Below are 14,326 nucleotides of genomic sequence, written 5' to 3' on the forward strand. Positions count from 1 at the left end.
CACGGGTTCGATCCCTGGTCCGGGAAGATCCCACATGCCGCGGAGCAACTAAGCCCGTGCGCCACAACTACTGAGCCTGTGCTCTAAAACCCACCAGCCACAACTACTGAGCCTGCATGTCACAACTACTGAAGCCCACGCACCTAGAGCCCATGCTCCGCAACAAGAGAAGCCACTGCCATGAGAAGCCCCGTGCACCACAACTAAGAGTAGCCCCTGCTCACCGCAACTAGAGAAAACCTGCATGCAGTAGCAAAGACCCAATACAGCCTAAATAAGTAAATTAATTAATTTTTTTTTAAAAAGTGTGGATAAATCTATACATATAGCTGAGTCACTTTGCTGTGCAGCTGAAACTAACACAACATTGTAAATCAACTATACTCTAATGAAAATTTTAAAAAAGAAAAATGATAAACATTTCAATGAACATATCTTCATAGATAAGATCATTATAAATATAGTGAAAACATCCAAAATATAATATGAATTCATTAGCTAAGAACCTAAAATCTCTGAACCAAATCAGTTTGGTTTTGGGGGCACTTGAAACTGCATTATTTGGCAATGTAGTGAGAGGAGAGTAACTTTTTTCCTTTAGCTTTGCTGTCTCTTTTCATCAAAAGGAGACATTTTTCATATCTGAAGAACAGGACTTTACTTAATTTTCTCTTATTTCGTAAGCATCGTCTTTCAGGGTAATTCTGAAATTGGCCATCAAACAAACCTCAAGCATTAAAAACATTTTTGTTTGATTTGCACTCTTTTTAAATTGATTCTAGCCAAGACCTCTCTCTTGTTTAGCTATAAATAATTTGTTGATTTTCTTTCAAAATGTCCATGATAAAAAAAAAAAAGTCCATGATTTTTGAAAAAAAAAAAATGACATGAGCTATGCTCATAGAGTTATGCTCAGGGTAATTCATTCTCTTCCTCACAATAACGTACCACGTATCACACATAAGCCTGGAAGCTTACCTTCCTCCCTGCTGCTTGGACCACCCTCACACACAGGTAGTGGCTGCATCTTCCCTGAAAGGGCACTGTGGTCACTGTCTCACTGGGCCGATTCGGACTCCTGATTTTCTCAGTATCAGCACTACACCTAAAACTTGCTGTCTTTATCTGCTAACCGTATTCTCATTTGCAACTATGTTTTTCAAAATAATTTCACTTTAAAGATGTCAAGTGAAACATGACGCAAAAATCACAAACCTTGGGGCTTCCCTGGTGGCGCAGTGGTTGAGAGTCCGCCTGCCGATGCAGGGGGCGCGGGTTCGTGCCCCGGTCCGGGAGGATCCCACGTGCCGCGGAGCGGCTGGGCCCGTGAGCCGTGGCCGCTGCGCCTGCGCGTCCGGAGCCTGTGCTCCGCAGCGGGAGGGGCCACAACGGTGAGAGGCCCGCGTACCACAAAAACCAAAAAAAAAAAAAAAAATCACAAACCTTGGAATTTTCCGTAGTCTTGACTTACTGAGGGTCAGCCTGGGGTGAGAAATGAATTAAGTACAGTCAGTATACATTTTGTTGATCAATTCTAAAGTTGAGTCGGTTTGTGGGATCTTGTGTTGTTTTCTGAAATTTAACAAATGGCATTAAAATTAAGAACACATTTTAAATTCCAGTTTGCAATTCTCCACCCTCTTTCTAAGACATCAGACAGGTCACCATGTCTCCATCAGCTATGCAAGTCAGCCTCCAACTTTTCAAATCCCCTGCTACATATAAAATGTTTTTGCTTTCCCAGCTTTCACAAGGAAACAAACAAACATTTATGCTGGCTGGAACTAAAAAGTGGGAATTTTGCAGAAATACTTTTGATAAAGAGTATCTCGAAATTTCAAACACTTAAACATGCTGTTTCTCTAGAACTACAGGGAAAAGTTGGGAAGTTGCTTCACATTCAGCCTGACTGACGTGCACCCTGGCCTATGAAAAAACACCTCGAGGAATGTGTGTCCCTCCCTGAGAGAGTGAGCTTTAGAGGAGAGTCTAACCTTTAGAATCAAGCTATGGAAAGTCTGAATTCTGGCTAAGCTGCTTTCTTGTTATGTGATTGTAGATAGCACACTTCAGCTCTCTGGGCCTAATGTTCTTATTTTTTAAAGATTGACTGAGACAATATATGTGAAGTATGGAATGATTTCCCCAGCATATAGTAAGTGCTCAATAAATTTAAGCCATCTATTACTATGCAATTTATGTGTTCTGGAAGAATCCTCTTTTAATACCCTGCTGATCCCTCAATACATATTTATTGTTTATTCTTTATATGAGCAAATGGATTGAAATTGGTTATTTTTGAAAATTAAATTTAATTGCTATGTTCTAATATAACCCATGACATGCTAGGTAGGTGTCACTATTTGGAAACCGATGGCATCAGGTTTTGGGTTTGAGTTGTGAGTTTCTTTTTCTAGGATTGCAACAATTTCTAAGTTACACCCACCCATTCACAGCATCATGGACCCATTTGTAGGGAAGTAGCATAATTCTTTTGTAAGCAGTTAAGTTTTGCAGTTTGTGAAATCCCCCAGTAAGAACTGCGGACAGCTTGAGTGGGCAAAGGAAAACCCAATGTGAAAAGGCAGCTGTTTGATTGGACCGTGGCACCTTGCCTTCTGGAAGTGTCACGACAGACAAATGATGGGATATCTGCTCTCAGGTTTTGTTGTATCCTGTCTTACAACTGACATAAAATGACTGTCTCTAATCTGTGTGCACTTTGGGTTACAGCCCTGTATGTCAAAACAAAAGCCAGCAGGGGAGGCTAGGAAGTCTTACTAAACATCCTCTTTCTCTGATCCACCCTCCCTGCCGACTGGCCGGTCCACACCTGTGGCAGCTCCACTCTAGAGGTGAGAGCAGCTGGTTCCCAGCACGTGTAAGCCCAGCTTGGGCTGGTACACGGATCCTTAATGGGCTGTCAAGTGTCACAAGAGCATTTCAGGAAAAAAGAAATATATGTGAATGTCATATGTTTTGTGAATCTTAATACTATAATAACATGTTGAAATGTTTGTGATTTTCACAGGCAAGTCGGGGGAAAAAAAAGTTTTCTTTTGTCCTTTTTGTTATCCAGACGATCAAAGGGAGCAGCGTGGAGATAATTCCAAAGAGTGCATAACGCCAATGTTATTTTCCTTTGGCTTTGGAATGCTGTTTGTGGTTTTCTTTGGGCTGTAGATGGTTTTTTATTTCAGGTGAGATTTTTTTTTTTTAATTGTATCCATTTTCCAAGCTTGGTAACTGCCCTGGGTTGGACCATAATGGCAGGCCAATCTGCCCCCAAAACTTTTGAAGGCAAACCTGCGTGGAAATCACTAGGAACGATAATGATGATGTTGTTGACGCCTGCTGCCAAGGTCCGCTGATCCCTCACCGTGAGCCTGGACTTTTTGATAAGTCTTGTTTTCTCACCTGTCAAAGGAGGAGGACGATAGTGTCTGCCTCGAGGGTTTGCTGTGGAAATCGAGCACACATAGAGCACGCCGGACATAGGAAAGCACGTTCGCTGTTCTTATTGTGTGTGAGCTCATGTCATCCTCACGGCAATTATGTAGGGTCCGTATCATCACTGACACTGTCTCTCAGATGAGGAAACTGAAGGGCGGATGAAGTATTTCCCTAAAGTCACAATATAAGTGGCAGAGCCAGGAGGAGAACCCAGGTGGTCTGACCCTTGACTAAACCTGCTCACATTGTTTGAGTTTCTCTATTTTTTTCCATGATCAAGAATGAATTTATTATAAAATTATAAAAGAAAAACAGATCTATTTGTTCAAAGCTTTGAAACTTTCATACGGCAAGAGATATCATGAACAAACTCAATCAAAAAACTATAAATTTAGGGAAAATATTAAATAAAGAGGGTAATTACACTTTATGTTATAAAGAATTCTTTTTTGTTTAAGATGGTAAAAAACATTTCTTTTGGCTGTGCTGCATGGCATGTGAGATCTTAGTTCCCCGACCAGGGATCAAACCCGAGCCCCCTGCAGTGGAAGCACAGAGTCCTAACCACTGGACCTCCAGGAAAGTCCCGTAAAGAATTCTTAAAATTTGGTAAGACAGATATGAACAACCCAATAGGAAAATGGGCAACTAAGTGGCTATTTACGTAAGGGAAAATTCAAATTTGGGGGGAAAAAACATTAAGTAGAAGCTAAAACTCAGAGATTTGTAAATTAAAGTAACACACCTATCGAGACTGACACACACTTAAAAGACAGATTACAGCTGTTGTTAATGTAGATCAGCCAAAAAGTGTATTCTCATGTATTGCTAGGGTAAAAGGTTAAAAAAGAAGTGTGTTCTCGTGTATCGCTAGGGTAAATGATTGAAAAAAAAAAGACATTTAAAACAAAACCCGGCATTTCTGTAAAACATACATGTTAAACCTTAAAAATATATTCATTGATAATTACCCGTGAATACTACCACTGAGTATCTTAGAGTTTCTCCATTTTCCTAGGCAAGCATCATAATTGCAGAAATTAAGGACTTAGACCTATTTGTATGGCATCTGATTAAAGCTCATGGGGAATCTCTGATCAACTGACTGTATGGATTTGGTCAAGTCACTAGAAGCCCTGGCATTTTAATTCCAATGAGGGAGATGAACTATGATTTCGAAGGATCTTCCTGACACTGAGAACATTCTAGAAGCCTAAGAAGTTTACACTCTCTCAAGCAATTCACCTGGTCTCACGGACCTTCAAACAAGGGGAAATGTGTTTAAATTGTGCCAGAAGGATTTTTTTTTTTTTTCGTAAGAATGTTCTCTTGGTAATAAGGTAGTGAACACTGAAAAGAGAAGCTTTTCAAGCTCCTCACTTAAAGCTCTGTGAGAAGAAGGTGGCCCCATCACTTGGGGCCGTCAGTGGCTCTTAATGCGTAGAGGCTGAGCACTGACTAGGTTATGGGTTTCTTGTAGCTAAATGGTTCTATTTTTCAACTGTGTTAGCTCCACAGTAGCTGTGATAGGATGGACGGTCCTAGTCAAATAATTAGCCCCAGAATCAAGCTGTGAGATTAGCGCTGTGGCTGAGGGAGAAGCAGGCAGAGGCGGTGCTCAGCATCCCACGCACCAGAGAGGCAGGTGTGTGGGTGCGGGGCGCTCTGTGGGCTGTGGGAAGGAAGGAAAGATGCCAGTGGAATCGGCTTTGGTCCAAGGCTGCATGGTGAACCAGGCTGGGTTTTCTCAGGTGTCTCCAGCCATGGTGGATGCTACCCCATTCTCCTCAAGGAACTCGTGGTGCTCAGAAGCGAGGAGTCCCCTACAGCATGGAGTTTTGACCTTTCCTTCCTTCCTTCCATCCCACATCCATGTCCTCAGGTCCAACACTGTATTGAGAAAGAGCCCAGGGAGGTTTAACGTGTAACACTTCCAGCTAACATCACTGCTTTCTCGTTCCTTTGACTACATAGCTCAGAATTTAACCCCGGGGGAGAGCTTTAGACAAAGAAGCAAGACCTTCCTATGTGGAATGTCTTCTCATTATAGAGGGAAGAGATGGCTCTCACCCCACCACGGCCGATGGCAGCCTGGCCTGCGATGGGGAGAGTCAGAACTCCATGGGGAAGATTGACCGAAAAATGTGGCATGTGAGTCAACATATTAGATAGACATTTTGAACATATATGGTTGTTATAAATTTTTAAAGAAATTTTTAAGACATGATGTTCAGCTTATGTGCCATGATTTCTACAAGTTATTTAAGTTAATCACAGTCGTGGCAGTGGTAGAATAAGACAAATGGGAGTTAACGTAATCAAGAATAATACAATTTTAGTGGTAGTGATTAAAACCGAGAGAGAATCCCTTATACCAGGCATACCCCTTAACGTCCTAACTAGTGAGATAACGAAACATATTCGTTTAAAATTTTTAAAAAATTACCCAAATGTTTCCATTTCCATTTTTTTTAGAAAAATAAGTCCACACACATGCATTATTTCTTCTCCTTATTTCAGTTTGCTCTTATTAATAAACATGAAAAGATGGCACCATGAATCTGTATTATTCCAAACAGAGCTGAATTTTCCCTTTTACTTAAAAGATCCTTTGTTTCAGCCCAGGGCAGCTTGCAATTAATTCCTGAGAACTTATGATCCTCTTAGACTTCTGTAATATATTTTGAGTAAAATCACAGGAGAAGTCTTTTCTGACATATAAATATAACTTACTTCCCCAATTTTATGGTATGCATTTCCCGTTACGTGACGAGCTGGTGGGCTTTCTTGCTTATCCACGATTTCTTAGGCATTCTGTCACACATTATCCTAGTTAATCTTCACAAAGCACTGCAAGTTAAATATCACTGTATCTGCTTTTCAGATGAGGAAATTATAACTCAGTAAATAAAGTGAGTTACTCATGATGCCACAGAATGTACACGGTGGGAAAAGATTCAAGGCTGGACAAAACGCTCATGTCATTTTGGTGTCTGAGAAAAATGAGCTTAAGAATCTCTCTTATTTCTGTGCTAGTTCTTTCTGAGGCTAGCAGGACCAACTCTTTGGCTTGTACGTCGGCACTACTGGTCAGGAAGTCTCCAACCACATCCAATAAACGAAAGATTTTCTCCTTTGGATGGATAATAAAAGAAGACACATTTGTTTAAATCTGTTTCCTAGGACTCATAACTACCATGTAAAGGTTTAGAAAAGCTCTCAGATACGACACTTAGCTGGATGTCTACGGTTAAGATTCATCACGGGTGGAGCAGTCTGGGTGAATTATATTTTACTAACTGAAACCTATGCTTTATTTCCAACATAATCTTCAGCTTTTGCTTTTTATTATTGTCTGTATCTGTCCTGACATTGCATCATCTCTCAGCAGAATCAGCATTTATTGAGTTCCTAATGCTCTATAGGTTTTCTGAGATCCCCTTGGCTTCTGGCATGGATTACTGAATAATCTGAATATTTTGAATCTCTTCAATTCTGGAATCAAGTCCTTGAATGTCTGTATCAGAGCAAATGTAACTTTTGGAGGTGACCTAGGATTGCTCTTAGGAGACCTTCATAATAGCTGGTTTCTTTTGAATCTTTTGCCATCGTTAGGATGGCTTACTCAATCCCCTTCACGTCTTCTTCTACCCTGGTCCCCAAATACCAGCTTGTCTCCCATGAGCTGAGCCCAAACCGAGTGACTACTTAATATAAACCATGGTTTTATTGGCTTCTTGCATTTCTAGATTGGCTGTGATGAAGATGACCTTCCAGATAACTTGTGTCTTCATTTTTTTGCCTCTAAAATACCATCAATCCCAACATTACAAATCTTATTAGGTAATGTTGAGTTGAAAAATCTAAATCATTTGTGTAGTGTCTGAAAATATTCTGTTATTAAGGGTCAGATGTATGTAATCATCTAATCCTGAAGACTTTATGACATTATGTGCGGATATTTTAATGGTACTGTATTTGTTTACGATTATTTCATGAAAGTCACAACATTCTCACTTAACTGATTCTGAAACGGTTTGTTTAGATAGTTGTAAGAGTAGAATGGACGATTAATCATATGGTGGCTGCTGTCTTGTGTCTGTGTCATTAACGTTTTATCAACATATATTACTCTTTCCCCAGAAAACCCAGTAAAATTTCCACACTTATCTCTCCAAAGATATCCTAAAGTGTACGGTAAGGATCCCAGGAGAGCAAAGTGATGGGTAGGACATCCACAGTAATAAAACAAAGATTTTATCCAGGAAGTTGGCTTTATTCAGTTGAGGCAGCTCGTGTGTCCTAAGGAAGCCCATCTAAGTGATCTGTAGCAAACCCAGGATCATACCTCCACCCCAAACCACTGGGCTTTGCATTTTGGGCAGAGGAGCAAGTCTTCAGCCCCCTGCTTCCATGGGATGGTTGGGAAGACTCCATGAGGTGCGGTCACAATGGCTTTGCCCACGTCACGCAGGGGTCACTCACCACAGGTGGTCTGTAGAGCTTGCTTCTATAGGCAGTGCTTAATATTTAGGGGTTTGAGAACATACTCTTGTTTTTCTCTCTGTAGTTTTGTATCTTCATTTTAATTAACTTCTTGATCCATTTCCCAAGTCCTTCTAATCCCAAATTCATAACCGATTTGTATGAGCCTACAGACTATTGCTCTGGGAGGTAAATGAGTACTGAGACATATCAGCTTTTCATGGAAATTACGTGGCTTGGAGTCCAAGCTTTATTACATTGAATTCAGTTCACGATGAGGCTAAAACTAGAGTTTTATGTCACCTAGGAACACTTAGAAAACACATAAGACACACTATAGAAATATACTTGTTGAAACAAACCAGGCAATAAGCTTCCATTTAGTTTGTAGAAAGCTGGTACTGTCATTCTGGCCTGGCAACCTTGTATCACACTTGTTACTGTCATAAACAGGAACTTTCTAGAAGCACTAGACAGTGCATAGACACACAAGCCTCTGTTAGTTTCTTACCTATTTAAGGGAGTTGATATCTGGTTCAAGTAAGGCATATTTATAAATCTTTGTAAAATCTAAATAATAGCATTTGAAATTTTGTCCTTTCTCCATCTGTCTCCATTCCTTGTTCCCCATATGCCCTCTGCGTGGTTAGTTGGAGGCATTTATTTCCCTCAGCAGCACTATAAATATGCCTTGTCTTCCTGAACTGTTCAGGAAACTGGAAATATGTAAGAATCATGAAAAATAATTTTTTTTCTTGAAGGAACTGGAGGATAAAAGTACTAAAAAAGAAAAACAACAAAAAACCAAATCTAATCATTATTATGGCCCCATTTTGTGGTTTTTAATGATCGCAGCTTGTTGCCCCAAGTCCTTTTGCAAAAGGTCAAGACCACTGAGATCGCCCAGGCAACCAACCTTCAGCAAAGAGATACTCAAGAGAGCAATTTGCTAATGCAGCAGACACTGGTGATGGTTAACTGAGGAAAAACAGAAAGTGAGTCCCAGTCCCTGATTCACTGGCTGGAGAAGTGAAAATGGAGAAGAGAACATTAATTAGCAGTAAATCAAGCCGGAGATTGAACTGGGTCCTGGACTAATTAGCCTTTTGCTCTAAATCCACTCTTCCTGCCTCACGATGGCTATGCTGCGCTGCCCGGCTAATGAATTCTGCTGACCTCCTGCCAGATTTCTGTTTCATTCCCAGCAGACTAAGGAACACCCTTGCTGTATTTGCAGCGTTCCCAAGCCTATTGAGTTTCCTGGAGCTGCCGTGACTTTGACCGACCTGGGTAAAGAGACAGGAGGGCTGAGGTGCAGATCTTAGTGTGACAGCTGACCCTTTGCTGGAATCCTCCAGAGAGGACTGCCCCCCCCGCCCCCCGCCAATCTGAGGGCACAGGGGGAGGTAACCAGCACCAGGAGAAAAATCACAAAAGATATGTGGTCATATTTCCTACCCATCTTGAAACTGTCATAATTTGTGCTTGTTTGAAAATTATTTTTAGTGCCCTCAGAGTACTGATGTAGAATTCAACAAAATCTAGGATTTTCTTTCTGTGATTTATTTGACACGAATAGATACTATCTGAGGTGTCCATAGGAAAGTGGCATTCTATCTGCATGGGAGAAAAGAAGAAGAAGAAAAAAAAACCTCCTGGATTCTAAGATCAATCAATCATTTTTAGAACCAATTTGTTCATATTTGTTGGGTACAGGATGTACTTGGAATAGTTTATATTCTGTGGATAGAGGTACCCTTCTTTTTTTTTTTTTGCGGTACGCGGGCCTCTCACTGTTGTGGCCCCTCCCGCTGCGGAGCACAGGCTCCGGACGCGCAGGCCCAGCGGCCATGGCTCACGGGCCCAGCCGCTCCGCGGCATGTGGGATCCTCCCGGACCAGGGCACGAACCCGTGTCTCCTGCATCGGCAGGCGGACTCTCAACCACTGCGCCACCAGGGAAGCCCAGAGGTACCCTTCTGAATGGCAAACATGATCGCACACACACCACTAGATTTAAGGGGACACCGCTTCATCCAGTCCATGAGGCAGCGGGTGAGCTCTTTCCTTCCCTGTTAGGTCCGCAGGTTAGTAGTGGGTGACAGCTGGCTGCTGGCAACTCATTCCTGTCACCCCGGTTTAACGTGCTGTGTCTATAGCGGGGCCCTCAAACCATAAGGCCTGAGTCCAACGACCTCCCGGTTACGCCTGGATCACGTCACTTCATCTTCTGTGTCCAGTTTCCTTTTGTTAAGGAAGAATAACGTTGCCTCCTCAGAGGGTGAGTGTAAAAAACGCAGCACAGTATCTGGAATATTCCAAGTGTGAAATGTTACCATTGCTATCCTCTAAATGACATGTCAGAAGCAAGTCAGGGTCTTTGCAAAGTAATAAAATCATTTAATTTTTTGAAAAAAGACTTGTTCACATTTCTAGAGGGATTACCATGAATGCATCAGAATATTCTTAGAGAAATGACTTGAGTACACCGCTTCTGTTAGTAGGACATTTCTCGCTCTCATTTTTCGGTGCTCAGGAAATAGAAGAGTTTGTGGGTGTAGTTGGGGTCTTTGTATGCTCTCTTAGCTTCAGCACTGCCTGCCCTATTTTCCTCAAATTCACAGAGATTGATTCCCTGACAGAAGCAGGTTTAGCAGGTCAAGCGTTGCCGCAGAAGCTTGGCTGAGTGTACCCTGTTGTTGGACATACATGTTCTTACCTGTATGGTCTCTCTGAAGATGTGCAGGACCATACATTTAACCATGGCTTTGGGTAATATGAATAAATAGAAGAGCAGCTCAGTCAAGATGAAAGGAACAGCCATCGCCACACACACAGGAGCCAAGTTGTTTCGGTTTCTTTTTCAAACGTTTTATCTTACCTGGTGTAACGTATAACATTTTTATTGGGGAAACAGGCAAGTGTTAAAAGGGCCAAAGCCTGGCACCTGGAGAGATTGAGAGTGATGGGCCTACCTGCTTTAAGCTTTAAGCATCACTCAGAGGCCAGCCTCCCCAGAGTTTTATTTCCCCAAAGAATAGTTTTGATCTGCAAATGTAAATTCTGCAGGAAGCACCAAAGCTCAAGGCTGCAGTATAACTTTAAACTGACCCACAAGTGAAATATACAATGATGAAGTTCCCAGCTGGGAAAATGAATAGTAGAACGAAAAACCAATTTTGAGGATCAATTTTGAAGGAAACACCAAAAAAAAAATGTTTTTAAAGGCATACTTCCTGCAGCTTTTGTCATTCCTTTTACATTACAGTGAATTTCTTCTCTCACACTGGGAATTTAAAGTAATTTATAATTATACACACTCGCAGGGGATGAGAGAGAAATGACCTAATTACAGACCAAATGGATACCCTCTGGCCATCCTGCAATTAGAGCTACTGGGGCAGTGATGGGCTTTATCCTCTTGAGTGGATTTGGTGGTTAACCTGGCAGGGAGTGTGGAAAGCGGTCCACGTGGTCCACAGTATCATGTCAAAATCTGTGCAAACTATTTGGGGAAAAAAAAAAAAAGTAAACAGATAAAGCTAAACTTGAAAAGTAATTGTAGAACTGAAACTCCCCCTGCCTAGGACAGGCGGAAGCACAAACTGTGACCAGCAAAGGAGAAAAAAACAGCAGAGCGTTTTAATGCTGTCTCTGTATCTAACTAGATTCTAATTAGTTACAATTAGGCTGCCAGGGAATAACAGCTACAGTGACATTGAAGAAGAAAATGCCCGGTTTTAACATAATTCCCACCATTTCATTAGATTTCCCTTTTTTGCTGAGATTTTGTTAGGAACATTAGTGGAAGCAAAAGGTCTTAACAGGTGTCTAACGGGGTCACTGAAGCAGCAAATTCCTTTTTAGTAATTCTCTGGCCTTCCTGCTTTTCTCTCTGTACACTCTACAGCACGGGGGATAATTGCTAGGATAACGTGGTCTCAATTCTGTTCTCTTCCTCCAGCCAAGAGGCCATTTCCCCGCCCATTCTCTCTGTAGAAACCAGGATACCTAACCTGTAATGTGAAAAGAGCCGTGTCCTTTGTCTAGTTAACAAAACTACTCTGGCTAATATGGAGCTCCTAAAACTCACAACACTTAGAAAATGATATATATGACATGTCATCGAATGGGAGGAGAGAAAGAGCCAATAATGTACGTTTTTTGCATTGGGAGGAAATCGACAGTTTCTCCCAATAGTCAATATTGTCCTCATGTGTACAGTAGCTGCACCAAGTGTATCAGCGAGGTGAGGAGGTGGTGACTTAGGACACGTGTCTTGACTGAGATGGATTATGATGACGTGGGACTGCAGAAGGCAATTAATTATTGTTAATTCAAGTAATTGGTGACTGAGTGCCCGTTCTATTATTTCTTCGCATACCATGAGATTATCTAGAGTTGTGGAATAGCCAGTATTAAAGGGACAAGTATTTTTATACCATCATTGATACATGTACATGGTATTGTTAAACAAATCTATGGAACATTCTTTCAATGAAATTGTACATATTTTAGGGAGAGCTAAAAACAATTGGTTAAAAAATAATTTGTCTCTCTATATTCTTTTTTCAGACTCTTTTATAGGTTATTACAAGATATTGAGCATAGTTCCCTGTGCTATACAGTAGGTCCTTGTTGTTTACCTGTTTTATATACAGTAGTGTGTATATGATAATCCCAGACTCCTAATTTATCCTTCCTCCTCTTGCCCTTTGGTAACCATGTTTGTTTTTTATATCTGTGAGTCTGTTTCTGTTTTGTAAATAAGTTCATTAGTATCTTTTTTTTTAGATTACACATATAAGTGATGTCATATGCTATTTGTCTCTCTCTATATATATATGTATAACTGAGTCACTTTGCTGTACACCTGAAACTAACACAGCATTGTAAATTAACTATACTTCAATTTTAAAAAACTTGAAAAATTTGTGTAGATCTTCTGGCTATAATTCATGCAGTATTATTTGTTTTTGAATGACAAAAAAATATTTTAAAATACTTACCAAAATCTCATGACTTGAAATCATGAGATATTCTGTTCTCAGATCCCTATATAAGGGGTATACAGTATTCTAAAGAAAGGGACCTTTCAAGCAAAGCAGAAACATAGTTACTTACTATAGGGAATGGAAAAAATATTCAGATTCAAATGGTACTTTTAACTCTAACAAAAGGGAGTGACCTGAAAATATGAAACAGTAATAGGAAATGAAAACACATTCAAGGAACTTAGCAACTTAATAGTACTAATGAAGAACAAGTTGGATATCTCAGAAAACCAGAGAGTAAATCTGATGACTGTCCACCTACACAATATTCACAATTATTTGTTATGTGTCAGTGTATGGGGGAAAAGACAGAGCATGGAGCTTAGAGTCTACAGGGTGAGCTGGCCCTAGACTCTCCCAACACTCACAGAAATAAAGACAGTGATGGAAATTAGAAGAGAATAAACACAGATTCTGGTTCCATTTTCATGTTGCAAAATGTAAGTGCAAATAGGTTTAAAGATGTGGAATAAAGTAGAGAATGAACTTCCAAATCAGAGACCCCTGGAATCAGACCCATTCAGTTCTGTTTCCTGTCTCCATCATTGTGAACTATTCACCTTGGATGGGCTCAGAATTTTTTTGTGCATCGGTTTTCTCCTCTCTAAAATGGGTACAATAATGATACCAACTTATCTGTCATAAGTATTAAATGTGTCAATATATGTAAAATGTTTGGAACCATACCTCTCTTACCCTTTTAATAAATGTTGGATATTACTGTTATATTTATTATTAGAAGAAGGACAAATTGACTGGGCAAGCATACTGGCACTTGGCATACAGGTGCTTAATAAATATTCTGAATGATTTAATGCATGAATATGGAGGAATGAATATACAAGAAAGTAAACATGACATTTTAATAAAGAAAAACATGAAGAGACTGAAAAGAAAAACACACTAAAATAGCTATAAGTAGAATATATTACCCTATTGAAAGACAAGGACTTTTATATTAATAGAAAAAAGTTCAGATGTATTCTGTTTCCAACACATGGTTCTTCAGACAAAATTGGAAAAGCAGTGTTGTAAATATAGTATAGGCCTGCTATCCCATGCCATGACTATCAACAGAAAAGAGAAAACATTAACTGGGAGAAAAGAGTGTTATCTTAAGACAGAAGTTATGATTTGCAATAAAGATGAGCAGATACATAACACTATGAACCTAAAGTTTTATACCATATTTATTAAAGGAATAACTCTTATAAATGCAAGGAGAAACTATGAGATCTCACAGTAAGAAGATATAACACACTTGTCTTATATTTTACTAATCAAGTAGTCCCAAATGATTATTAAGAGGTGATTCTTATGGTTTTTAAAACCAAT

This window comes from Kogia breviceps, chromosome 3, assembly GCF_026419965.1.
Source record: "Kogia breviceps isolate mKogBre1 chromosome 3, mKogBre1 haplotype 1, whole genome shotgun sequence".
NCBI lineage: Eukaryota > Metazoa > Chordata > Mammalia > Artiodactyla > Physeteridae > Kogia > Kogia breviceps.